The 26,602-nt window shown below is 44.1% G+C and overlaps 1 long non-coding RNA gene and 1 pseudogene across 1 annotated transcript in view; both read right to left on the bottom strand.

The window, feature by feature from the left end:
• LOC126262925 (uncharacterized) overlaps window positions 1–26,602 on the bottom strand; it is a 435,349-nt gene that overhangs the window by 59,785 nt on the left and 348,962 nt on the right. The window lies entirely within an intron of this gene.
• Window positions 5,628–5,744, bottom strand: LOC126263884 (5S ribosomal RNA; annotated as a pseudogene).

Raw genomic sequence — 26,602 nt, 5'->3', positions numbered from 1 at the left:
TGGAATGTAGTCGAATTAAGTCGGGTGATGCTGAGGGAATTAGATTAGGAAATGAGACGCTTAAAGTAGTAAAGGAGTTTTGCTATTTGGGGAGCAAAATAACTGATGATAGTCGAAGTAGAGAGGATATAAAATGTAGACTGGCAATGGCAAGGAAAGCGTTTCTGAAGAAGAGAAATTTGTTAACATCGGGTATAGATTTATGTGTCAGGAAGTCGTTTCTGAAAGTATTTGTATGGAGTGTAGCCATGTATGGAAGCGAAACATGGACGATAAATAGTTTGGACAAGAAGAGAATAGAAGCTTTCGAAATGTGGTGCTACAGAAGAATGCTGAAGAATAGATGGGTAGATCACATAACTAATGAGGAGGTATTGAATAGAATTGGAGAGAAGAGGAATTTGTGGCACAACTTGACAAGAATAAGGGACCGGTTGGTAGGACATGTTCTGAGGCATCAAGGGATCACAAATTTAGCATTGGAGGGCAGCGTGGAAGGTAAAAATCGTAGAGGGGTGACCAAGAGATGAATACATTAAGCAGATTCAGAAGGATGTAGGTTGCAGTAAGTACTGGGAGATGAAGAAGCTTGCACAGGATAGAGTAGCATGGAGAGCTGCATCAAACCAGTCTCAGGACTGAAAATAACAACAACAACAACAACAACAGGTGAGTGTCAACAAAATATTTTCGCATTCGGAAAAGCTGGTGATTGCAATTACGTAAATAGATCTCGCCGTAAAAAAAAAAAAAAAACGCCTTTGTCTCAATGACTGCCACCCCAACTCGCGTATCATATCAGTGACACTCTCACCCCTGTTGCGCGATAACACGAAATGAGCTGCACTTCTTTCCACTGTTTCGATGTTCTTCGTCAATCCTATCTGGTAAGGGTCCCATACCGTGCAGCATTATTCCAGCAGAGGACGGACAAATGTAATGTAGGCTGTCTGTTTAGTGGGTCTGTCGCATCTTCTAAGTGTTCTGCCAACAAAGCCCAGTCTTTGTTTCGCCTTCCCCACAATATTATCTATGTGGTCTTTCCAATTTAAGTTGCTCGTAATTGTAGTTCCTAGGAATTTAGCTGAATTGACAGCCCTTAGATTTGTGCGATTTGTCGTGTACCCAAAATTTATCGGATTTCTTTTAGTACCCATGTGGATGACCTCGCACTTTTCTTTGTTTAGTGCCAATTGCCACTTTCCGCACCATACAGAAATTCTCTCTAGATCATTTAGTAATTGGAATTGATTTTACTAGATGGTAAATTACAGCGTCGTCTGCAAACAATCGAAGGGGGCTGCTCAGATTATTACCTAGACCATTTATGTAGATCAGGAACAGCAGAGGGCCTATGACACTACCTTGCGGAACGCCAGATATCACTTCTGTTCTACTCGATGATTTACCGTCTATCACTACGAACTGTGACCTCTCTGAGAGGAAATCACGAATCCAGTCACACAACTGAGACGATACTCTATATGCACACAATTTGGTTAATAGTCGCTTGTGAGGAACGGTATCAAAAGCCTTCTGGAAATCTAGGAATATGGAATCGATCTGAGATCCCTTGTCGACAGCACTCATTACTTCATGGGAATGAAGAGCTATATGTGTTGCACAAGAACGATATTTTCTGAATCCGTGTTGGTTATGTATCAATAAGTCATTTTCTTCAAGGTGATTCATAATGTTCGACTTCAGTATATGCTCCAAAATCCTACAACAAATTGAGGTCAGTGATATGGGTCTGTAATTCAATGGGTTACTCCTATTTACTTTCTTGAATATTGGTGTGACCTGTGCTACTTTCCAGTCTTTAGGAACAGACCTTTCGTGAAGTGAACGGTTGCATGTGATTGCTAAGAAAGGCGCTATTGTGTCCGCATGCTCTGAAAGGAACCTGACTGGTATACCATCTGGACCGGAAGACTTGCCTTTCTTAAGTGGTCTGAGTTGTTTCGCAAACACCTAAGATATCTACTTTTATGTCACTCATGCTAAAAGCTGTTCTGGTTGCGAATTCTGGAATATTTACTTCGTCTTCTAAAGAGACTGCCTACACTGCGCTTGTCCGCCACATTCTGGAGTATTTCTGTGAGGTTTGGGACCCGTATTATACAGGACAGACGAAGGACATCAAGAAGGTACAAAGAAGGGTAGCTCGTTTTGCAGTATCGCGAAACAGGGGATAGAGTGCCACGGATATGATACGCGAACAGGTGTGGCAATCATTAAAGCAAGGGCAGTTTTCGTTGCGGCAAGACGTTCTTATGAAATTTCAATCACCATCTTTGTGCTCAGAGTTTGGAAATATTTTGTTGGCACCCACCTGTCAAAAAGAAATTAGAGCTCGCAAGAAAATATTTAAGAGTTCGTTTTGACAGTGGAACTGTGGAGAAATAGCTTGAAGGTGGATTGATGAACCCTCTAGCTTGAAGGTGGATTGATGAACCCTCTACCATACACTTCTTCGTGAATTCGAGAGTGATCATGTAGATGTAAACGTAGATGAAACGAGAGATTGCACAGTGTAGGGTAGTCATCCTCCTAGTGTAAAACGCTTTGGTGCTATGCATGATGTAGGCACTTTGCCTTCCAGTGGAAGCTCAGTGAAGATTGGTTCCCACAGTTTCCAAATGACTATCAGTAAGTGTCCCACCGTTTCATTTCCTTTTTTGGGACTTCAGTGATTAATACAGTTTGTTATATCAAATCGTCAGTTATAGGGACGCTATTTCTCTTTTATTTTCTATTCACCTGTTTCCAGTAACCGTTAATTGTAGAATCGTCTTCCATATAACATGATACTTTAACACAGCGAAGATAATTATGTAAATACCACCTCCGCCTCTGAATCTGAATTGTACAAAACAAATACGCGCCGGCCGGAGTGGCGCTACAAGCTGGAACCGCGCGACCGCTACGGTCGCAGGTTCGAATCCTGCCTCGGGCATGGATGTGTGTGATGTCCTTATGTTGGTTAGGTTTAAGTAGTTCTAAGTTTTAGGGGACTGATGACCTCAGCAGTTAAGTCCCATAGTGCTCAGAGCCATTTGAACCATATGAAAAAATACCCAGCCTCCCACTCCGACTCTGGGTTCGAAAGAACCACTTCAGTTACATACATAGTTTCAACGCTTATGAACATGAAAGTTAAGAAAAGTATTAGTGGGGGAGGGCGTTGATCTCCATCCGTGTCAAAGCTTGTGGACCTCTGCATGCAGTACGGAATACAAGGGAACACCTAAGCCGTCGTTTTGGTGTTATTTTGTTGTATTTGAAACGTCCCCTTTTGAAAAATTATATACGTGACTGGGCTTAAACTGACACACAATGTTTTTAGCGCAACGCAATCTGACTTTCAAAAATCCCTACAAAAAAAAATGGCCCTGACTAACATTAACCTATGCGTTTCACAAATCGCTTACCTCACAAAAATCTTGGTTACTCGAACTACTGCAATACAGCGAGCGCCACTACTGCCAGCTAAATAAAAGATTCAAACTACGGAAGGCACTAACTACTGATAGGCATAATTAGCAAATGAAAGATTTTAATAGAGAACAAACAATGTATTTACCTTAATAGTGTTGAAAACTCATACGTAGCAGTTCATGACATCCAGTCTTACAAATTTCAAAACTCTGCCATTTCTCTCCCCACATCCACCACTGCTGGCGGCTCACCTCCAACTGCGCAACGCTACGCGCTGTTAACAGCCAGCTGCCGCTGCCCAACACTACAATGGCAGACAACAATGCAAACTAGCCACAGACTGCACACAGCACAGCCAGTGATTTTCATACAGAGCGCTACGTAACGTTGCCAATAAGAAAACATAAACAGCCTACTTACATATTGCAACCAGTTTCGGTTACTCAATACACAATCTTCGGGCCTTAAGAGGCGCTGAGGATGTGATATCCAATCGTATAAACGATTCCATCAGTCGCCTGGATTCCGTAGAATACTACAAAAGCAATTGCAGAATTCTACGGAAGCCAGTTCACAGATGTAGGCGACTGACGGGGTCGTGTACACCACTGGAGATCAGCCCCTCAGCGTCAGTTAAGGCCTGGGTTGGTGTACTGAGTCACCGAAACTGGTTGCAATATAATAAAACAAACATTAAAACGACGGCTGTGCTTGTTTCATTTTGTTGCGTATGTGAAGGGCAGATGTCCAGCCGACTATCAACCACAAGGAGAGACAAAAATCTACATGAAGTGTTTTCGCGTGGCTGTGCTGTACAGCGGAACCAGCGGACGAGCGCTGCCTGCACACAGGCTATCGTGTGTCGCGGTCATTGTCTGCTCCGCCAGACCTGTTTGCGTATGTCCTGTGCTGCGCTCTGCCCACGGCGCTCGCAATCCCACTCCCCTTCCCTTCGGCACACAGGGCAAGGCAACTATTCATGTGCACGCAGACGAGATTTCCAACGTCACGAGGCACAGCGCCGTTGGCACACGCGACGAGTTGGTTAACGTGATTTTGCGCTCTCAGCGCTCTCCAGTGGACTTGTCGGCTTTATTTGGCTCACAAACCATATACACTACTGGCCGTTAAAATTTGCTACACCACGAAGATGACGTGCTACAAACGCGAAATTTATCTGACAGGAAGAAGATGCTGTGATATGCAAATGATTAGCTTCTCAAAGCATTCACACAAGCTTGGCGCCAGTGGCGACACCTACAACGTGCTGACATGAGGAAAGTTTCCAACCGATTTCTCAAACACAAACAGCAGATGACCGGCGTTGCCTGGTGAAACATTGTTGCGATGGCTCGTGTAAGGAGGAGAAATGCGTACCATCACGTTTCCGACTTTCATAAAGGTCGGATTGTAGCCTATCGCGATTGTTGTTTATCGTATCGCTACATTGCTGCTTGCGTTGGTCGGGATACAATGACTGTTAGAAGAATATGGACTCAGTGGGTTCAGGAGGGTAATACGGAACGCCGTGCTGGATCCCAACGGCCTCGTATCACTAGCAGTCGAGACGACAGTCATCCTATCCGCATGGCTGTAACGGATCGTGCAGCCACCTCTCGATCCCAGAGTCAACAGATGGGGACGTTTGAAAGACAACCACCATCTGCACGAACGCTTCGACGACGTTGGCAGCAGCATGGACTATCAGCTCGGAGACCATGGCTGCGATTACCCTTGACGCTGCATCACAGACAGGAGCGCCTGCGATGGTGTACTCAACGACGAACCTGGGTGCACGAAAGACAAAACGTCATTTTTTCGGATGAATCCAGGTTCTGGGTTTGGCGACACCGCGGTGAACGCACATTGGAAGCGTGTATTCGTCATCTCCATACTGGCGTATCACCCGGCGTGATGGTATGGGGTGCCACTGGTTACACGTCTCGGTCTCCTCTTGCTCGCATTGACAGCACTTTGAACAGTTGCACTCCGTCTTCAGGCCACAACTGGCCCATCGGGACCATCCGATCTCCGTGTCATCCTCAGTTGAGGATGCGGATAGGAGGGGCGTGTGGTCAGCACACCGCTCTCCCGGTCGTTATGATGGTTATCTTTGACCGGAGCCGCTATTATTCGATCGAGTAGCTCCTCAATTGGCATCACGAGGCTTAATGCACCCCGAAAAATGGCAACAGCACATGGCGGCTGGATGGTCACCCATCCAAGTGCCAGCCACGCCCGACAGCGCTTAACTTCGGTGATCTCACGGGAACCGGTGTATCCACTGCGGCAAGGCCGTTGCCACTTTGAACAGTGGACGCTACATTTCAGATGTGTTACGACCCGTGGCTCTACCCTTCATTCGATCCCTGCGAAACCCTACATTTCAGCAGGATAATGCACGACGACCGCATGTTGCAGCCTTTCTGGATACTGAAAATGTTCGACTGCTGCCCTGGCCAGCACATTTCTCCAGATCTCTCACCAATTGAAAACGTCTGGTCAATGGTGACCGAGCAACTGGCTCGCCACAATACGCCAGTCACTAGTCTTGATGAACTGTGGTATCGTGATGAAGCTGCATGGGCAGCTGTACCTGTACACGCCATGAATACCCGTTCATCATCTGCATTTCTTCTTGGTGTAGCAATTTTAATGGCCTGTAGTGTAGTTCGTTAAGGAAAGTGTTCGAAGGTGGTTTGAAAAGATCTCGGAATCACCACGAGAGGTCAGCGCTAACGCAACGAGTTGTTCACGTGATATTCAGTGGACTGTTGCCTGTAAACATGTGCCACGTCAGTGCTCTTGGAAGAGAGCTGTGGCGGTGACGTGGCTCTGTTGTTGTCCCCGCGTAGTGATTTGCGAAGATGGAAAAAATCGAGATTCGAGAAGTGATTAAGTACTTCGTAGAGAAAGGTATGAAAGCAAAGGACATTCATACCTATTTCCAGAATACACTGGGGAGCTCTGCTTCTTCATATTCAAAAGTCGCCAAGTGGACAAATGAATTTAAATGACGATCCGCGCAGTGGTCGGCCAAGATATGTCACTACTCCAGAAGTCATTGCAAAAGTGCACAAAGTGGTCATGGAGGATCGCCGAGTGAAAGTGCGTGAAATTGCTCACGCTTGCCAGATGTCATCTGAAAGGGCATAACACACTTTAACTGAAGAATTAGAAATGAAAAAATTATCTGCAAGATGGGTGCTGCAACGCTTGACGCTGGATCAAAAACGCATGAGAATGGACACATCGGAACAATGTTAGGCCTGATTTAGGAGAAATGAACAAGATTTTTGCGCCAGTTTGTGACTACAGATGAAACTTGGGTGCACTGCTATGCCCAAGAGACAAAACATCAGTTAAAGCTGTGAAAACATGCATGAGAATGAACATATCCGCACAATGTTTGGCCCGTTTTAGGGGAAAAAACAAGATTTTATGCGCCGGTTTGTGACCAGAGATGAAACTTGAGTGCACTACTATACCCCAAAGACAAAATAACAGTCAAAGCAGTGGAAATATGCTTTTTCTCCGCCACCAAAGAGAGCAAAGACAATTCCTTCGGCGGGAAAGGTCATGAGATCAGTATTCTGGGATGCGAAGGGGATTCTGTTTGTAGATTACCTCCGCGCTGGGCAAACAATTAATGCAGAATACTATGCTAACCTCCTGGACAAATTGCAACAACAGATACGCGATGAAAAGCCAGGTTTAGCAAGGAAGAAAGTGATCTTCCTTCAAGACAATGCACGCCTTCACACATGTGCCATCACCATGGCAAAATTACACGAACTAAGGTATGAACTGTTGCCACACCCACCTTATTCACCTGATATGGCTCCGTCAGACTTCATTCCTCTGCCCAAAAGTGAAAATTTTTCTTATTGGACAAGATTCACTTCAAACAAAGAATTGATAGCTGGAGTTGACAACTATTTTGCAGGCCTGGAGGAAACTCATTTTCGAAATGGGATCAAGGCACTGGAACATCGTTGGACCAAGTGACGACATCAGCTTATAAAACTTCACCGTATCGAATAAACAATTTCCTGGCAGGAAACGCAGTTGTATTCACGTAACATTGAGTATTACAGAAATTATTTATATTAATTTCTTATGAAAGTATACCTTAATCTTTTGGAGAACCGTATACCGTACTTATCTCTGCACTGTACTATGGTGCCTCCAGACTCTGCGCTAGACTATAGCTTTGTTGATTTAATTATAACCAATTCTAACGAGAACGACACGTTTTTCATGAATATTTAATGTGCCGTTACCTGAAAATGGTTAACGTGAAAGTTATAATGCGATGACAATTAAGTACGAAAATTCTTTAACCACTAATATAACGTTTCCCGTAGTTTTGTTACAACAGATCGTACCAATAATGATTCATTATCGTGACATTCAATGTGCTGGTGCTTAGAAACAGCATACACAGGGTGTCCCACTTAAACCTCCCTGATTTCAAAGACCCAGGAAAAAACACAGTAGATACGACAATGAAAAATTCACCACATTGTAAACAATCGCGAAGAATTTATTTATTTATCATCAGTACAACTCTACATGTGAACCATTTGTAGCACGGAGAATATCTAGTCTATATTGCCAAGTTCTTTGTAACATTTCCTCTGTTATTGTTGCAATCGCATTAGTGATACAATGTCGCAACATACGAATAATATCCACTTTGGTCGCATACACGTGGTCGTTCACGAATCCCCACATGAAGAAATCAAGTGGCGTAATGTCGGGTGAATGTGGTGGCCAGGAAATGGATCCTCCGTGTCCGATCCAATGATTGGGAAATTTCCTATCCAAGAAATTGCAAACAGCCGTTGAGCAATGACAGCCGTTGAGCAATGCAGTGGAGCTCCATCTTGTCGAAAAATGATGCTGGGTTGCAAGTCTTGTATCTGAGGGTACACAAACTGCAACATGTCCAGATACACTGACCCATTCAACGTTTGTTCCGCAAAGAAGAACGGTTCAACAATCCTGTCGTGCATTAGCCCGCACCAGACGTTTAGTTTAGGCTATCACAAACATGTTCAATGACAACGTGCAGATTTTGCGACCCCCAAATCCGAACATTATGCCTATTAACCCTTCCTGATAGATGAAAGATTGCCTCATCTGAGAATAAACATCTTTCCAGGAAGCTGGCATCCATATCAATATGCTGCAGCATATCCGCGGCAAAGTGTTGTCGGTGTGGTTTGTCGTTCAGCGTCAGATGCTGCAGAATTTACACTTTGTATGCACACATACGAAGACGCTGGTGAACTACACGATGGAATGTTGCCTTGATGCTTGATGAATTGACTTACGTGGGCTTTTGAGAAACATTTGTCTGATGCCCTCCACTGTCTCTTCTGAAACTCCGTAATGTGCACCGCCAGAATGTTTCAGAACACTTCCTGTTGCCAGAAGCTTCCTATACCATTCCTTAATTGTTTTCAAAACAGGTGGAGCACATTCATACACACAACGATAATTTCTTTTCACAGTAATCGGCGATTTTGTTTCTGAAAACCACACTACTGTTTGCACGCATTGCTGTGGAGTCGCCATTTTCACTTCATGCGACCATACTACACTCTGGCGACGATACTTGGCACGTCTGACGCGGGAATATAAATTCTTTGAGATGCTCTACAATGTGGTGCATTTTTCATTGTCGTATATACTGTGGTTTTTCTCTCCTGGGTCCTCGAAATCAGGGAAGTTTGAGTGGGACACCTTGTATACAACATAAAACCCATGGAATATGGGCATCTACCGAAAAAGACATGTACAATATGGCGTCTTGCTTTCTGCGGGCCTCAGGCTTTCTGCTTGTGATTTAAGGAGCTATTGGTTTTACTTGACGTGACACATCTCCGAAATGCCGCAGAACTTATTTTATGATTGACGTGTCGAAATGGCTCCTCAATGTGAAAAATCAGCGAGGCCCACTAGAAATAGAGACTGTGGCGCTTACGTCACAGCATGTGCCAGCAGCCGTCTCCGGTGGGGAGTAACTATTGCAGACGAGTTTAATAATTCTTGACTGTGCATTTAAATACATGCAAGTTCTCGAGAGTACACGACAAAATTAATACCTTTTCAATTTAATATTGATTTCCAGTGGGAACTGCACGGAGCAGAGCGTTCGTGAAGTGGGGTGGACATGCCTACTAGTGTGACGTCGTAAGTTCGTTGCAGGGACCGTATATCTCGTTGGCCCCAAACGGCAGGAAGCGACCTCATGAAATTCGTAGATCGTCATGTCAACGTTTGCTAACGCGTCCCGTTTTCTAACTGCTTAAAGTACACCTGCCTAACCATTTGAATCGACACTACTTGACATAATTGCACTAAGCAAAAAGATGTAAATGTCCCATAGTATTGTTTGACAGGGTTATCTCACTGGGGCGAGTTCACCACCCAGCGGAAAAGACATTCTTCCTCAGCGCACATTGTCTCTTTTTTTTCTTTCCTTTATTGAATTTCAATTCCTCCCTAAGGGGGCGGGCTGGTAGCAGCTTAGTACGCTGCTCTGCAGCCTACAGACTTGTTAAAACGTAAGAAGAAGATAACAAATAAAAACAGGCGATAAAACGGTGACGTAAATTGTAAAACGGCGGAAAATTGTGGAAAGTTAAAACATAAAACAAAGGCTTGGCAATGCTAATAAAATACACAGGAAGCAGACAGGTAACATAGTAGACAGACAATTAAAACAACATGGCGACAGTCTGGTTTCTGTTTGCAAGAGATATAAAATCACATCCAGCGACAGTATGATGTCCGTTCGCAACACTTCGGAAAAGACACACAACACTGAACACTCACTGTAAACACTGCACTAAAATGTTGGCACAAAGATGACACACCATAGCCAAGGGCAGATGGTGTGGCGGGGGGGGGGGGGGGGGACCTGGACAGATGAGGGGGAAACAAGGAGGGAGGAGAGGAAAAACGAAAGGGGTGGAACCGAAGGAGGTAGAGGACTCATAAGGGGGGGGGGGGCAGAGCAGACGCGAGAGGGAATGGGAAAAGGCAGAGGAGGGAAATGCAAAAGAACTCGGGGGAGAGAAGGGGGCAGAGCGAGGGTAGGTGGGGCAAAAAGAGAATGGAAGGGGGGGGGGAGAGGAGTCCAGGAAAAGGACAGAGGAAAGGAGGGGGGATGAGGATCAGACTTGATAGGAGGGATAAATGGAGGGAGAGAGGGTATCAGCCGGGAGGGGGAGTTGATGGAAGCCACCTTGGGAAAGGAGATGAAGGGTGTAGAGATGGAGGGTAGGGGGGACACAACAGTGAAGACGTGGCAGGGGGTGGGGATGGGAGAGGAGTGGAGCAACCAGGGGGTGAGGGGGATCAAGGTGTAGAGTATACAGATATGTTCGAGGAGTAGGAGCAGATGGGGGAAAGGAATGAGGTCATAGAGGATCCGTGTGGGGGACGGGAGGCATATACGGAAGGCGTGGAAGAGTGCATGACGCTCTAGGATCTGGAGGGACTTATAGAATTTGGGGGGGGGGGGAGGCACAATGTCCCATTTCCTCGTGAATATATGAGAAGTGTGCTGTATGTGCATTTATTAAGTGTAAGGAATGCACGTAAAGTATAAATTACATTGGTGTTGCATGATGACGATGAGAGAAGGGAAAAGGTGAAACCCTGTGTCGGCACATAGCCTCTCGAACCTCTAATGCTGTCGACACACCGTCCGTGCTTTTCAACGCCAACGTGCGACTTGTGCGTACGGCATACGTTGCTCAGTGTGTTATGCGCGATAGCAGTGCGCTCCACTGGCAGTTATCGATTGTACCTGGCTCGTATATCACACTGTTTACGAAATATACGGCGTAAAACTCCTACGTTAGCTCTATTAAAAGGAGCATTTCCTCTTTGTCCATATCCTAACCGCCTTGTTCTGTCTGTAGTACACAGAAGTAAAAATTTCAACATGATATTAGGCAAAGAGAAGAGTGCTATGTTCAGTCAGTAAGGACATCGGCTTATGAAGGTCCAATTACAAATAGTGCGACGCAAATTTACAATAGTTCTCCACGTAAGATAAAAATTATTTCATCATTCTCACTTTTTAGCAAAACCCTGACGTCAGTCTTACTTGACCACTGTTCCTGTTCAGTATCATAATCATTACAACATATGAAACACAAAACTAGAAGCGAGAGGGTGCAAAATGTCTCACTGCAAGTAGCAGAAGCTGTCTTGTGCATAAAGCAAATGGAAGAAACTCACCCCTAAGAAAGTGCGCATTTACGTAACATCCAGTACCATAGAATATTCTTCTATTAAACTAATAAGAAAGTATCAGAATCTATTAGAAAAGGCGAAAGTTAATAAAGGAATTTGGATGTAGTGGGGATTCAAACTATCAACACATCATGTATTACAGTAGTAGCCTGTATCGTTTCTCACTACGCTACAGTGATCATAAACAGTTTACGATCATACTTTCAATCTTTCCCTTTTCTGAAAGCTTTAATCGTAGATATGTTACTGACTGACATTTCATTGTAACAAATCGTACCTAGAACAATGATTTTTTTATGGATCCTTAATATCCCGTTGCCTTGAAACGGCATACTTTCATACTACGCAAGCTACATTAATTCTTTAACCACCAATGTGACGTTTCCCGTCTTTTTCTTACAAGAAATCGTACAATAAACGGCGGTTTTCGTGTGACCTGCAATTTACTGCTGCTTAGGAACGGCATATACACATAAGTGCTTCAACTGAAAGTAAAAATGGCGTCTCGTGACTCTGTACAAAAGAAAGATGGCGTCATCTGACTTAGGTAGCATTCTTCCATCTCATTCATCTACTTCCAAACGCACGCTCAGAATATCTGCCATGCTAGATATTGCCCTGCACGTTTGGAAAGAGTCCCCAACGTGCTTCTCCCTCGCTATGACGTCAGGAACACGGCACGTTCGATTGCACGTTCCGTGTGCCGACGGCTTGCCGCACAGGTGGGCAACTGGCGGTCCGCGGAAGAAATTTGTGGGAGAGAGCGAGCTGCTCGCATTGTACTCCCCACCCCACGGGATCCATTTTCTGATATTTCCGCCACTGCTCGGCTCGCTACATGAATACTACTTTCATATTGGCCGTAAAGGCTGTAAAAGGCTTTGTGAGCTCGGGGCTCTGTTGTCAAGGGTTTTGAGAGTTTCGTCCAATTCGTGCTGTGCTGACTACAGACGATTCGTGCCTATCATCTGCAACTGCAAAACTGAAGTTAAAGAGACCCCCTCACGTTCAATATTACTGTCAATACGTCAATATAATGACTGTCTGAGGGCCAGTGTTGTCTCTTGCCAACACTACAATTATTGACGAACAGTATTGTTGTGACCAATATGTATTGAGCATGTGAGGCATATAGTAGCGGTTTGAGAGTTCACCATTCTGTTGCTCGCATTTTTCCGGTTTGCCTTCTGTACAACACAGCCGATATATGCTACCTTCAAGCGATTTAAACTTATAACTTTTTAAAATGGAGAAATAAATGATTGTTTACATTACTTAAAGGGGAGGTTTACTATCTTTTGGTTAAAAAATCGATTTTTTTAAACTGCGTTTTTGAATCCATAAAAGTGTTTAGAATCTACCCCTGAAACGGTTTTTCCAAATACGGAACGGAAATGTTTGTTACTCGCGGTTGAACCAAAAATGCACCTGCCTGAAATCGGCCTTTTTCACACACCAGACTTTTTCTTTCGGAGGACGAGTTATTGTACTGGTGCTTGGGGGGAAACACACAAAATTCAAATGTAAGTTTGAACGCGTGTGTTTGGAAGTTAGCCCCCAAGCTTTTGCACTCTGGTGCGAATACTGTGGAGATTACGACTTTCCTGGCAGTGAGCAGCTTCAGCGAAGGGTCTTCAGCAATTCTGAAGACCATGACAACGATGGACGTCACCCTGGGACTCTATTCGACGCAGTTCGCCAAGCATTCGGACGACCACCAGATTCAAATGGCCGAGAACCCCTTGTCACCGGCCGTACGAGCGGCTAAGGAGCAGCGCAGGATGGCCCAGATCGAGCAAAACGCCCTCTATGAGGAAGAGGAAGGACTAGTTTATGGACCAGGAATACCAGACTGAACGTACGTTGCATTTATATGTAGTCAAACCTTCAAACGTGTTTTTCTCGAAATGACTTTTTCTTTTTTATCTCGCGGTATGGTAACTTCAAATTTACTGAACCGATTGGCATGATTCTTTGTTTCCGACGAAGCTAACTAAATTGTCTAGGAATTGTACCACTTTTATTCCGATCTATCAACTATAAATATTTTTCTTTGGCCCACGAAGTCGAAAAATCGATGAAAAAATCCCTATTTTTGCAAATGGCCGCCATTTTGTTTCCTATGGTCCAAATAACTTAAGCGAGGTACAACTCCTAAAGAACCTTATACACTTCGCTAACGTCAATTCAATTTTGATTTCAGACGAGCCGGCTGACCTGTGACATACCGCGCGTGGAGGTCTACATCGAAATTTTGTTTCGTTCTGACGGCACTTCCGCCTTTGCTCTTCGAAATTTTCGGTCGAAAAAACTTCCGGTTTGTAGAGGAAATATCAATAAACACTCTGACCAAATTTGACATTGATATCTATAGCACATCCAGAGAAAAAAATTCTCAAAGAACATCCTTTTTTCCGGTCAAAGATAGTAAACCTCCCCTTAATGTTTGAGAATCAACTCATACCTATGTGATGAGTCACCGAAAGTATTTTTGAACAAATATTTTTTAAAATGTTTGCTAAGAGTGTTTGCGAATATTAACATTAACTAAATTTGAAACACTCGAGAAAGCTGTTGTAAATCGTCGTAAGTAAACGAAGAATGTTGACGGCGCGTAAATGAAACTAAACATTCGAATGGGGGTGAACATACACGGTGGTGACAAAAGTCGTGGGCTAGCGATATCCACACATACAGATGGTGGTAGTACCGTGTACCTAAGTTATCAAAGAGCAGTGCATCGGCGGAGCTGTCATTCGTACTCAGGTAGTTCAAGTGGAAAGGGTTCTCATGTGATTATGGCAGCACGACGGAAATTAACAGAAAATGAACGCGAAATGGTAATGGGTACTCCATTCTGGAAATCGTTAGGGAATTCAGTATTCCGAGCCGGCCACAGTGGCCGAGCGGTTCTAGGCGCTTCAGTCCGGAACCGCGCGACTGCTGCGTCGCAGGTTCGAGTCCTGCCTCGGGCATGGATGTGTCTGATGTCCTTAGGTTAGTTAGGTTTAAGTAGTTCTAGGGGACTGATGACCTCAGATGTTAAGTCCCATAGTGCTCCGAGCCATTTGAACCATTTTTTTTCAGTATTCCGAGATCCACAGTGTCAAAGTGTGCCAAGAATATCAAATTTAAGGCATTACCTCTCACCACGGACAAAGTTGCGGCCGACAGCCTTCACTTAACGACCGAGAGGAGCGTTGTCTGCGTAGAGTTATCATTGCTAAGACGAGGCACACTACATGAAATAACCGCAGAAATCAACGTGCGACCTACGACGAACGTGTCTGTCAAGACAGTGCTTCTCTTCTTTGGAACTTCTCTGTTTCCTCTCTCAACCCTTTCATTTACATCTCCCATACTGACGAGCAGTATTCAAATATTAGTCGAACGATTGTTTTTTTAAGCTGTTTTCTTTCCTGATGGCCTACGTTTCCTGAGTATTCTCCCAATGAATCTCAGGCTGGCAGCTGCTTACAGGCGATTAATTTTATGTGTCCCTTCCACTTCAAATCGTTTCGTACGCATAGTCCTAGATATTTTATGGAAGTAACTGCTTCCAGCGGTTGTTCTGCAGGAATGGGTCTTCCTGTCTATGCATTCGCAATACGTTATGTTTCTTGATGAGAGTCAACTGCCGCTCCCTGTTCCAAGTGTCGATCCTCAGCAGGTCTTCCTGCATTTCGCTACAATTTTCTAGCGTTGATACTTGTCTGTATACAACAGCATTATCCACGAAAGGCCTCGTGGAACTTTAGACGTTATGTACTGGGTCATTTATATGTATTGTGAAAAGTAATAGTACTGTAACATTCCCTTGGTGCACGGCCTTCTTTACTTTTATGTCAGAAAACTCCTCTCTGTTTACAATGACATGCTGTATTCTGTTTGCTACAAACACAGTTGGTTTGATTTTTATACGCTAGTATGTTGGTCATTATGTGGCTGTGCGGAACTGTATCAAACGCATTCCGGAGTCAAGGAACGCAGCATCTACCTGGGCACCTGTATCTACTGCTTTCTGGGTCTCGTGGACGAACAGAGCTATCAGCATTTCACACAATGGAATCCATGTTGATTTCTATAGAGGAGATTTACAGACTGCAGAAATGTGGTTATACGCGAGTATAAAATCTATACCAAATTTCTATAACAGTCCGATGTGAGAGGTACAGGCATATAGTTTTGTGCGTCTGTTCGACGACTCTTCTTGAAAACCTGTGCATTTTTTCAATCATTAGAAACGTGTCGCTCCTCTAGAGAACTATGGCACACAGTTGCTAGAATCTTTTAGCACATTCTGTGCAGAATCGAAATGATATCCCGTCAGATCCAGTGCCCTTCTCTCTGATGAGCGGTTTCAGTTACTTTTCTATCCCTTGGTTACTTATTTCAGTATCTCTCATTTTTTCGTTCGTATGATGATTTAAAGGAAGAACTACGGTCGACTTTTGAAACATTTTTGGAAAAAGACGTTTAGCATTTGGGCCATTTCTGTGTCGTTCCACGTTTCAGTGCCACTGTAGTCACTTTGTCTCTGGGCAGACGGTTTCGATCCGTTTACTGATTTAAGATAAGACCAAAACTTCTTAGTAATTTTTTTTAAAGTTGGTAAATAGAATGCTGCTTTAGAATTCTTTGAACGCTTCACTCCTAGCTCTCGATACGCTAATTTATCTGTGAAGCTTTGGCTAGGGTTAAATTTACAGCGAAACTCTCTTTGCTTCTTTCGTAGCAGCTGTTCACCAGGTTGTTGAACCACGCTGGATCCTTTCCATCTCTCGAAAGCGAATTGCACGATGCTCTTAAACTTTGTCCATTGATGCTCAGTATTGTCAGTGATGGAGATGAAACTTTCTTGTTAACCTATCAGGTATTCTCAAATCTGTCTCTCGTCACTCTTGCTAAACAAAAGACTTTCCTACCTTTCTTTGTACTCCTATTTACAATCGTATTCAGTGATGCTGTTACGGTCCCGTAACCACAGATTGCCTGTTATACGCTATCTGATTCGAAAAGTTCGCGTCTGTTTGCCACCAGCTGGTGTTACCTTCACGAATCGTTTTTCGGATAAAGCACATAGAACAATTTCATTCGATTCTGTGTCCCTCCAACTCGTCCTAATCGCTTGAGTCTCCCAATCTGTTGTTGTTAAGTTAAAAATCTCCATCTAAAACTATATTATGACAGTTATAGCACTGTGCGAAGTATTCTTCAAACCTCCCCCGCATCTCCCCAGATGTTCCGTTACAGAGGCAGAGAGTCTGTAGAAGCATCCAATGACCATCTTGCATCCACCTTTAACAGTTTTCATCAAAGTTATTTCATATTCTGAATTTGTACTAATCTCACTGGGTATTATCGTATTTTATTGATATAAACACGCCCCCGCCACCAGTGTTCAATCTATGTTTGCGATGTACATTCCTGTCGAAGTTTAAAATTTCATTGCTATTGACATCTAGTTTCAGCCAAGTTTCTGTCTCCAGCGCCATGCGAGCATTGTTACCATTTATTAGCGAGACTGGTGGTCTCTGTAGCTGAATCGTCAGTGCGACTGACTGTCCTGTGGAGGAACCGGGTTCGATACCCAGCGCTTCAGAGATGTTTCCTTGGTTAGAGGTCTAGAAAAGGTACACTCAGACTCGTGAGGCCAACTGAAGAACTGCTCGGATGATTAGCAGCGGTTCCAAGTTCAAGAAACCAACAACGGCCGAGAGAACTGTGTGCTGACCACATGCCCCACCATACCGCATCCGACGACGCCATTGGCAGAGAATGACTCGACGATCGGTCACGACCATCGAAGACCAGAACGCGAAACCTCACCATTCACTCATTAGCGAGATTAGTTCCCGTGCGTTTCCATAGAAGCTTATGAAAGATTACAAGGCGTCTGGCTTGCCTCCTTCCATTTACACTGAAGAGCCAAAGAAACTGGTACAGCTGCCTTATATCGTGATGGTCCACACGAGCACGTAGAAGAGCCGCAATACGACTTGGCATGGCCTCGACTAACGTATGAAGTAGTGCTGGAGGGAACTGACATCATGAATTCTGCAGGGCTGTCCATAAATCTGTAAGAGTAAGAGGGGGTGGAGATCTCTTCTGAACAGCACGTTGCAGCGCATCCCAGATATCTCAATAATGTTCATGTCTGGGGAGTTTGGTGGCCATGGGAACTGTTTAAACTCTGTGGCAATTCCGGATATGTGGGATGTCACATTATCCTGCTGGAACTGCCCAAGTCCTTCGGAATGCAGAAAGAACATGAATGGATACAGGCGATTAGACAGGATGCTTACGTACGTGTCACCTGCCAGAGTCGTATCTAGATGTATCAGGGGTCCCATATCACTCCAACTGCACACGCCCCACACCGTTAGAGAACCTCCACCAGCTTGAACAGTCCACTGCTGATATGCAGGGTCGCTGGATTCATAAGGTTGTCTCCATAACCATGCACGTCCATCCGCTCGATACAATTTGAAGCGAGATTCGTCCCACCAGCAACATGTCTACAGTCATCAACAGTCCAATGTTGGTGTCGATGTGTCCAGGCGAGGCGTAAAGCTTTGTGTCGTGCAGTCAACAAGGGTATAAGAGTGGGCCTTCATCTCCTAAAGCACATGTCGATGATGTTTCGTTAAATGGTTCGCTCGCTGACACTTGTTGATGGCGCAGCATTGAAATCTGCGAGAATGTGCAGAAGGGTTGCACTTCTGTCACGTTCAAAGATTATCTTCAGTCATCGTGGGTCCCGTTGTAGCTGGATCTTTTTTGGCTGCAGTGATGTCGGAGATGTGATGTTTTACCGGATACCTGATATTCACAGTACACTCGTAAAATGATCGTACGGGAAAATCCCCACTTCATCACTACCTCGGAGATGCTGTGTCCTATCGCTCGTGCGCCGACTACAATACCACGTTCAACTCACTTAAAACTTGATAACCTGCCGTTGTTGCCGCAGTAACCGATCTAACAACTGCGCCAGACGCTTGTCTTACATAGGCGTCGCCGATCGCAGCGCCGTATTCTGCCTGTTTAGATATTCCTGTATTTGAATATTCATGCCTATACCAGTTTCTTTGGTGCTTCAGTGTATATGCTGAATTCATCTGCCCCCTGTTACTATTGGCGATAGGCAGGACATTTTAGTATCATCATGCTAAAAGTCTCATGACGTTATTAAATGCTGGGGAATGGATTTTATAAACTTAAAGTGGTTGTTGGTCGCGGCTTGTTGTTCCAATCCAAGAATGAGTGGGGAACGTTCAGTTCGTACAGAATTCAGAGAGCGCCAGGGGAGACCACTCGGCATTCAGAGGCTTTGTTTCGACTTCCGCGTGTCAAGGACCCACCTGACAGGGCTCACCGATCTCACCTGTCAGCCAGGCCAAGAGGGGGTCCGCGTTATTCTGCTCTATAGATGGCTGAGGGCATTAGTCTCAAGTGCTGGCTCTCACCTAATAATTTACGGTGAGAAATCACAGGTATTGGAATGCCTGGACCTACGCGTTGGGAAGAGAAGCCTCGCGGACTTCTCATCAAGTTGGCCAGGCTCCTGGAAATTCAGAAGTGTATAAACAACGCTCTGATTCGTCCATCGACTACTGACTTCAGACGGGAATTTCTAGAACAAACTGGCCAGGATTATATGCTCTGATTGGCCCGTGTCTGGAGACACCCTGTGATGGGAATTTATTAAATATGGCAGTTTTCGTGCAATTGGCGAAAAAAAGTAACATATTCCATGATTGGCGGTTGCGGCCGGAGTGGTGCAACCAGCAGATTCGGGGGCAGGGACACGTCAAAATGGACAGTCTTGGTTTGGATGTGGAAGGTGAAAAGTTGCTGGTTATAGTTGTCTGGAACTCTGTGTTCAGATGGTGGATGAGACTTCATGGAGTCGCAGTCCTCACACACAGCCGACTTAACGCCACAGCAGATTGGTGGAGAGTATGCGTCAGCACTGGTGATAGGTGGCCGTTGATGTTTGCAAAAGTATGTATTGTTGCTGCAATACCATTAACCACATTTCCAGTGATAGTACCGTTTTCATTTATTATTCAGTCAACCACTGAAGTAACTAAAACATTTGGTCGGTTTGTGAGGTAACGGGCAAATTGTGGCGCTCTGAAAATATTCTAAGTTCGGAGTTGCCGTATCCCAGCCCCTAGACAACGAAACCAGTCAAGGCTTTTAATATTGCAACTCTGAGTCGGAGGGTGCGTAGTTGAGGGCTACCACATTATTTCAGCATCTCATTTTGTATGTGAAAGCCCGCAGGTTGCATTCGTATTGGTGATTGAATGTGCAGATAGGATACGGTACTGCCCTCCCAACTGCTTCATACCTCTTTTGCAATCACTTTTCCTAACAGTCATGTTACTGAATATTTTACTGTTCATTGTTTTTAATACAATAAAATATCAATTCAGCTTTATTTGTATTTCACTTGAAGTACCTTGTAGTTTACTTCAATTTATTATTATTTGTGGATTGAGTAAAAATAGTCATTCAGTAGCATTTTATAGGAATTCCCTAACTTAGGATTCCATCTTAGGGTCATTTTTGAGATAGAGGTTCCGTTGAGCAATTAAAATTTTACATCAAGTCTTATGCGTGTGTGACGGAGTCTAGGCAGTTCCATAATTCCGGTACGATTTCACATCCACACACCGCGGGGCTTTGCAAACTAATGCTATATTAGCATTTTCTGTCTCCGATTTGCTACGAAGGAATGCCTAAATCAGTTTTTTATTGTTGTCAGTGCTTCGTTCAAATATTAAATGACGTTATTATGTGCGCGATGCAGGTAGTGGAAATCCAGTTTGCTAAAACTGGAAGTGAAAATTAGCTTCTTAAAAAGTATTCGACAGTCGGTAAAACCCGCCATCAGTTTAAGGTGTCAATGGCCAGGGATTAAGGATTTACAGTGATGCCGTAGCGGCTGGGTCCCTCGTCGTTCGCCACCTGTAACTGAAGCTATCAGAAGACTAGTTTCTCATGACGGCTCATCCGGACAGGTTGTCTTCCCCCATCAGCGCTACACCGGTATTACCGGTCTCCATTTCCGTAATCCTGTTTCACATAAAAGCTTCCTAAGATCTGCGTCAAGCGCCGCTCTTCTCTTAGGAAAACGTTAACGTCGCTGTCAATTGTCAGTTCACACCTCTTTAAATCTCATCTTCACTATCCTTAAACTGTCCTCCCAGCGTTGTATCAACTTATATGAGTCGAAATAGGATATTAAAAGAATTAATTCACATTATCGTTCTGTAGGGAACTGAAACGCACAGAACAAGACTTACGAAGTAATTCTAAATGTGCTCTATGGAGATCATGTTTGAAATGAACCATTTACCACACATGCAAGACTAATAAGCAGAAAATGGCCACTTCAGGGCCTTAAAAGGTGATTTCCGTCACGTTTCAGCAAAATGTACGCAGCTACTTCGCCAGCGATCACGCCACTGACGCTTTTTTGTTATAAAGGATTTAGTTAAGAATTGCAAGCCTTCGGGTTCATGATCCAAACATGCACAGTGGAGTCCCCGTCTACAAACACTTTCTCCTCATTAGCGAAATGAAATATGCCGCTACTTGACATCCATTCAGCTGATGTTTCTAATTTACTAAGCTTTTGACAATGTTGACTGGAACACTCTCTCTGAAATTCTAAAGGGAGCAGGGGTAAAATACAGAGAGCGAAAGGCTATTTACAACTTGTACAGAAACCAGATAACAGTTATAAGAGTCGAGAGGCATGAAAGGGAAGCAGCGGAGATAGTGTTGAAGCCTATCCCCGACGTCATTCAGTGTGTACACTGAAAAGCAGTGAAGAAAACCATAGAAAAATTTGAAATAGTAATTAAAGTTCAGGGGAAATAAATAAAAACTGTGAGATTTGCCGATGGCATTGTAACTCTGTCAGAGATAGCAAAGGACTTAGAAGAGCAGTCGAACGGAATGGACAGTATTTTGAAAGGAGCATATAAGATGAACATCAAGAAAATCAAAACGAGGATAATTGACAATAGTCGAATTAAATCAGGTGATGCTGAGGGAATCAGATTAGGAAACGAAGCACTTGAAACAGTAGTTGAGTTTTGCTGTTTGGGCAGCAAAATAACTGATGATGGTCGAAGTAGAGAGGGTATAAAATTTAGACTGCCACTGCCAAGAAAAGCGTTTCAGCAGAAGAGAAATTTGTTAACGTCGAATATAGATTAAGTGTTAGGAAGTCGTTTCTGAAAGTATTAGTCTGGACTGTAGTCATGAATGGAAGTGAAACGTGGACGATAAACAGTTTAGACAAAAACAGAATAGAAGCTTTCGAAATGTGGTGCAAACAGAAGAATGTTGAATATTAGATGGGTAGAGCGTGCAAGTAATGAGGTACTGAATAGAACTGGGGAGACAAGAAATTTGTGGCACAACTTGACTACAAGAAGGAATGGATTGGTAGGAAACACTCTGAGGCATGAAGGGAGACTGGAGGGAAACTTGGAAGGTAAAAATCGTAGAGGGAGATCAAGAGATGAGTACACTAAGCAGATTCAGAAGGATGTAGGTTTCAGTAGTTACTCGGAGATGAAGAAGCTTGCACAGGATAGAATAGCATGTAGAGCTGCATCAAACCAGTATTCGGACTGAAAATCACAACAACAAACTATCCATTTAAACACACATCAGAACATCCTCCCCCCCCCCCCCCATCCAGCCCCCCACCCTTGACATGAACAAGCCCTTGTACCTTCCAAGCCCCACAGTAACCTCTTTTATATTTCATACACACTCCTATCCGTCGAAAGAGTACGTTTTTTGCAATTGCTTACATCATCTATAGTCAAGTTCAATTACACATCTGAACATCTTTCACCATCTTCTACGATTCTTCTGCGTCTAGTGCGCCGACGTGTGAACAGCACTGATTTACAGTATTTGTTTCTGTCCTAAGCATTGACAATGTCCCTACCAACATTTTTAGTCAGTTGTATCATATCTAACGTAAAAGATGTTTGTAAAGCTGTGGGAGCGAAATTTTATCGAAAGCCAGATACGAGGGGCGTTTGAAAAGTTTGTGAAAAAAAAACTACTTACGTGTTTGGGGTAAACCTTTTTTATTTTTCGACATAGTCTCCTTTTAGAATTATACACTTCGTCCAACGCTGTTCTAATTTGTTGATCCCTTCCGAATAATAGGAATTGTCCAAGTCTGCAAAATTTGCTGCAATCACCACCTCGTTTGAATAAAATCTTTGTCCCGCCAGCCATTTCTTCAAACTGGGGAACAAACAGTAGTTAGATGGAGCCAAGTCTGGAGAATAGGGGGGATGTGAAGCGAGTTGGAATCCTATTTCCATTAATTTTGCGACCACAACTGCCTGAGGTGTGTGCTAGTGCATTGTCGTGATAGAAAAGGACTTTTTTGCGGTCCAATCGCCGGTGTTTTTCTCGCAGCTCGGTTTTCAACCGGTCCAATAACGATGAAAAATATGCACCTGTAATAGCTTTAACCTTTTCCAGATAGTCGATGAGGATTATCCCTTGCGAATCCCAAAAGACAGTCGCCAGAACCTTACCAGCCGAAGGAATGGTCTTCGCCTGTTTTGGTGCAGATTCTCCCTTGGTAACCCATTGTTTAGATTGTTGTTTGGAATCAGGAGTATAGTAATGTATGTTTCATTCACAGTGAAGAAACGACGCCTAAAGTCCTGCAGATTCTTCCTGAACAGCTTCAAACCATTCCGATTCCGTTTTTGGTCAAGCGTGAGCAATCGCGTAACCCATCTTGCGGGTAGCTTTCTCATGTCCAAATGTTTATGCAAAATATTATGCACCCATCCATTCGAGATGCCCACAGCACTAGCAATCTCACGCACCTTAACTCTTCAGTCATCTATCACTATATCATGGATTTTATCAATGATTTCTGGAGTCGTAACCTCCACAGGGCGTCCAGAACGTTCAGCATCACTTGTGACCATATGGCCACTCCGAAAATTTTGAAACCACTTATAAACTGTTCTAATCGGAGGTGCAGAGCCACCGTAAAGTTTATCAAGCATCTCTTTAGTCTCCTGAGGCGTTTTACCTTTCAAAAAATAAAGTTTAATCACCACACGAAATTCTTTTTCGTCCATTTTTTGACTATCACTCGACTTCCTTGATTAACACGAATGCCAAACACAAAGAAATAGACCAATATGGCTGAAACTTGGTGTGAGTTGTTTCCAAAGATGCTACTAACTAAACATGACCTCGATACGCGCCGGTGGTGCCACCTCTCGGACTTTGCAAAGACTTTTCAAACGCCTCTCTTATAACATTCGTTGATTGGTCAGTCGGGTTCATTTCGGCTAATACCACCTGTTACGGCGTAAAGTCAAGCGCCGGCACACAAGTCGCGAGCCATAGAGCAGATAGAGCGATAGAGCAGAGACCGACCCCTCTCCAGGACGACAACGCGACAGCAGCGGCCCCTAGAGGACACAAGCGCCGCGCCCGGCTGGTCGCGGCCAACTTGAACAGCAGATTCAAGACTAGCACGTGCGGTTAAAGGCGCTGCAGTCTGGAGCCGCAAGACCGCTACGGTCGCAGGTTCGAATCCTGCCTCGGGCATGGATGTTTGTGATGTCCTTAGGTTAGTTAGGTATAACTAGTTCTAAGTTCTAGGGGACTAATGACCTCAGTAGTTGAGTCCCATAGTGCTCAGAGCCATTTGAACCATTTGAACCAAGACTAGCAACTTGGACAGAAGCGTCAACTCTAATCACTTGTACTTGTACTTGTACTGTCTATGTAACACGGACTTCGGAACTATTATACTGAAAAGATTTCTCATTTTGTCTGTCGCCCTTTGCTTGCGACACATCTATGTAACACAAAGTTAAGTATTGCATTTCTTCATTTTGTAATAAAACTCGTTAATACGATTTGTTCGAATGTTGTCTAGCGATCCAAGAAGCAGGTTATCTAGACACTCCATATTTGATGACTAGACTGGATTTAACACCACCAGCCATTCCATTTATTACTGTCTCCTCGAGACGCTGAATTCGTGCATTACCGTCGTGAAAGACGAACCCTTGGCAGAAAAGATTTATTGGAGGGCTGGACAATAGGTATCCTGTGCCCTGATACTGTACAGCTCTCACATTACCTTTGACAGTGGTCAGAAGGGTCCGACACCTGTACAAAATATGACTGATTTACATCCATGTAGAATGCGTGGGACTGCATGCCTGAGTCGTGCATTCGTATCTGGCCACCTTGTTATTCTTCTGCGACGACAGTAATGATGCTATTTGAGCCGTGTTATGGCTTGCGTTGGTGCCGTTGGTAGGTTGGCATCATGTAATAGGGTTAGTGGCGTCTTGTATTCTTCTTGTGTTTACTGGCACCACTATGTTTGCTAGCGTTGTCTGTCCACGAGTGGTAGCAGCAGCGGTTATCGATATCTAGTACAATAGTACTACCTTTGGAAGGACGTCAAGTGTTTTCCAGATCGGGTGTGTCGGGAGTTCGGTTGGGGTGGAGCAGCAGTGAGGTCCGGCAGCGGGAGGCCATGCCGGGACCGCTGGCGGCACGCAGGCACTGCCGGATCGAGGGGCTGTAGTTGCGAGGGCGACAACTTCATTCTTCACCGAACCCAGGACGTTTGAGTTGAGTGAACACTCACCCAGTTGTGAAACTTCCGCTATTTTGAGATCACGCCGTTTGTTCGCACGTTGCTGCTAGCAGGGCTGCTGAGACGAAGAGCAATGAGTGGAGTGTTTGGAGATGGCGAAATTAATTAGCCTCCTCCACCTTTTATTATTAACGATTGAATTCCTTGTGTTTATTGAAGAAGTTCAACTAGCAGTATTTTTCTGCCTAGTGGCCGCTAACACACGTTACTTCCCTGGAGGTTAGCGTATTTTCACGGCAGAGTACCTTTCCTCGCCTTGTCGCTGCTGACCGGTAAGGCGTGTAGTTCGACAGCCTGCTTGATTGTGGTTCGGATATTTAGACCTTTTGTACTTTGGTCGTAGTGGGTCCTTCTGCTTCTGCATGTTCTAAACACTGGATTCCGAAGACGCAGTGCTGTCTGCCGGTTCCGCCTTACCTGGGTTATTCCATCGTTGTGTTGGTTATTAGACGGTAGGTAGATGTTGCAAGAGTGCTGGCCTGCTTTCAAACTGTCACTAGGTTGAGTTGCCATCCGGTTAAGTGAATACAGCTCTTGGCTGCCGGTCTCATCGTTTACGAAGTTGAGCCACTTTCCCAGGTCGATCCTTTCTCTTGATTTGGTCAGACTGTGATAATTGTCAATAAGGCCTTCATCTGTGAATGCAATCAGTCTTAAGAATATTCAGTTGGATATTGTCAGTTAATAGTGAAAATTTGATGATGGTTTTTTTAATATTATTTTAGTACCTCTTGGAGAAGTTAATTCGTTCTTAAGAATTTGCTATCCAGGCCTTCAGCCGTCAAATTGTTTTTGAGTTATTACTATTGGGGCCTTCAGCCAACAAATAAGTTGAATTTCTGGTCAGTAAGGTCTTCAGCTGTGAGTGCAACTTGCTTAAGAAATTTTTTATTAGACATTGTGTCATTTGATAATTGTTCCTTATTGTCAACCTTATTTGCAATTGTTTCCAAATAAAGTGTATGTGATTTTTTAAAAAAAAGAAACTGAGCAACCAACGGTAACTGAACACGGCCCCGTCCACGGTGACTCCTGTCTTTCCTTAAGTACCACGTCTCACTATTTGTATGGCCTGACGCTGCATATTAGCCGTTATCCCTGGCTGCACTCGCAAATCAGTAGTTTTGTTATGAATAATGATGGTGAGTGAGTAAGCTATTGTATATGCAATAGCTTTAGCTGCCC

Source organism: Schistocerca nitens, chromosome 6, assembly GCF_023898315.1.
Source record: "Schistocerca nitens isolate TAMUIC-IGC-003100 chromosome 6, iqSchNite1.1, whole genome shotgun sequence".
NCBI lineage: Eukaryota > Metazoa > Arthropoda > Insecta > Orthoptera > Acrididae > Schistocerca > Schistocerca nitens.
This window is presented reverse-complemented; position numbering and strand designations above follow the sequence as displayed.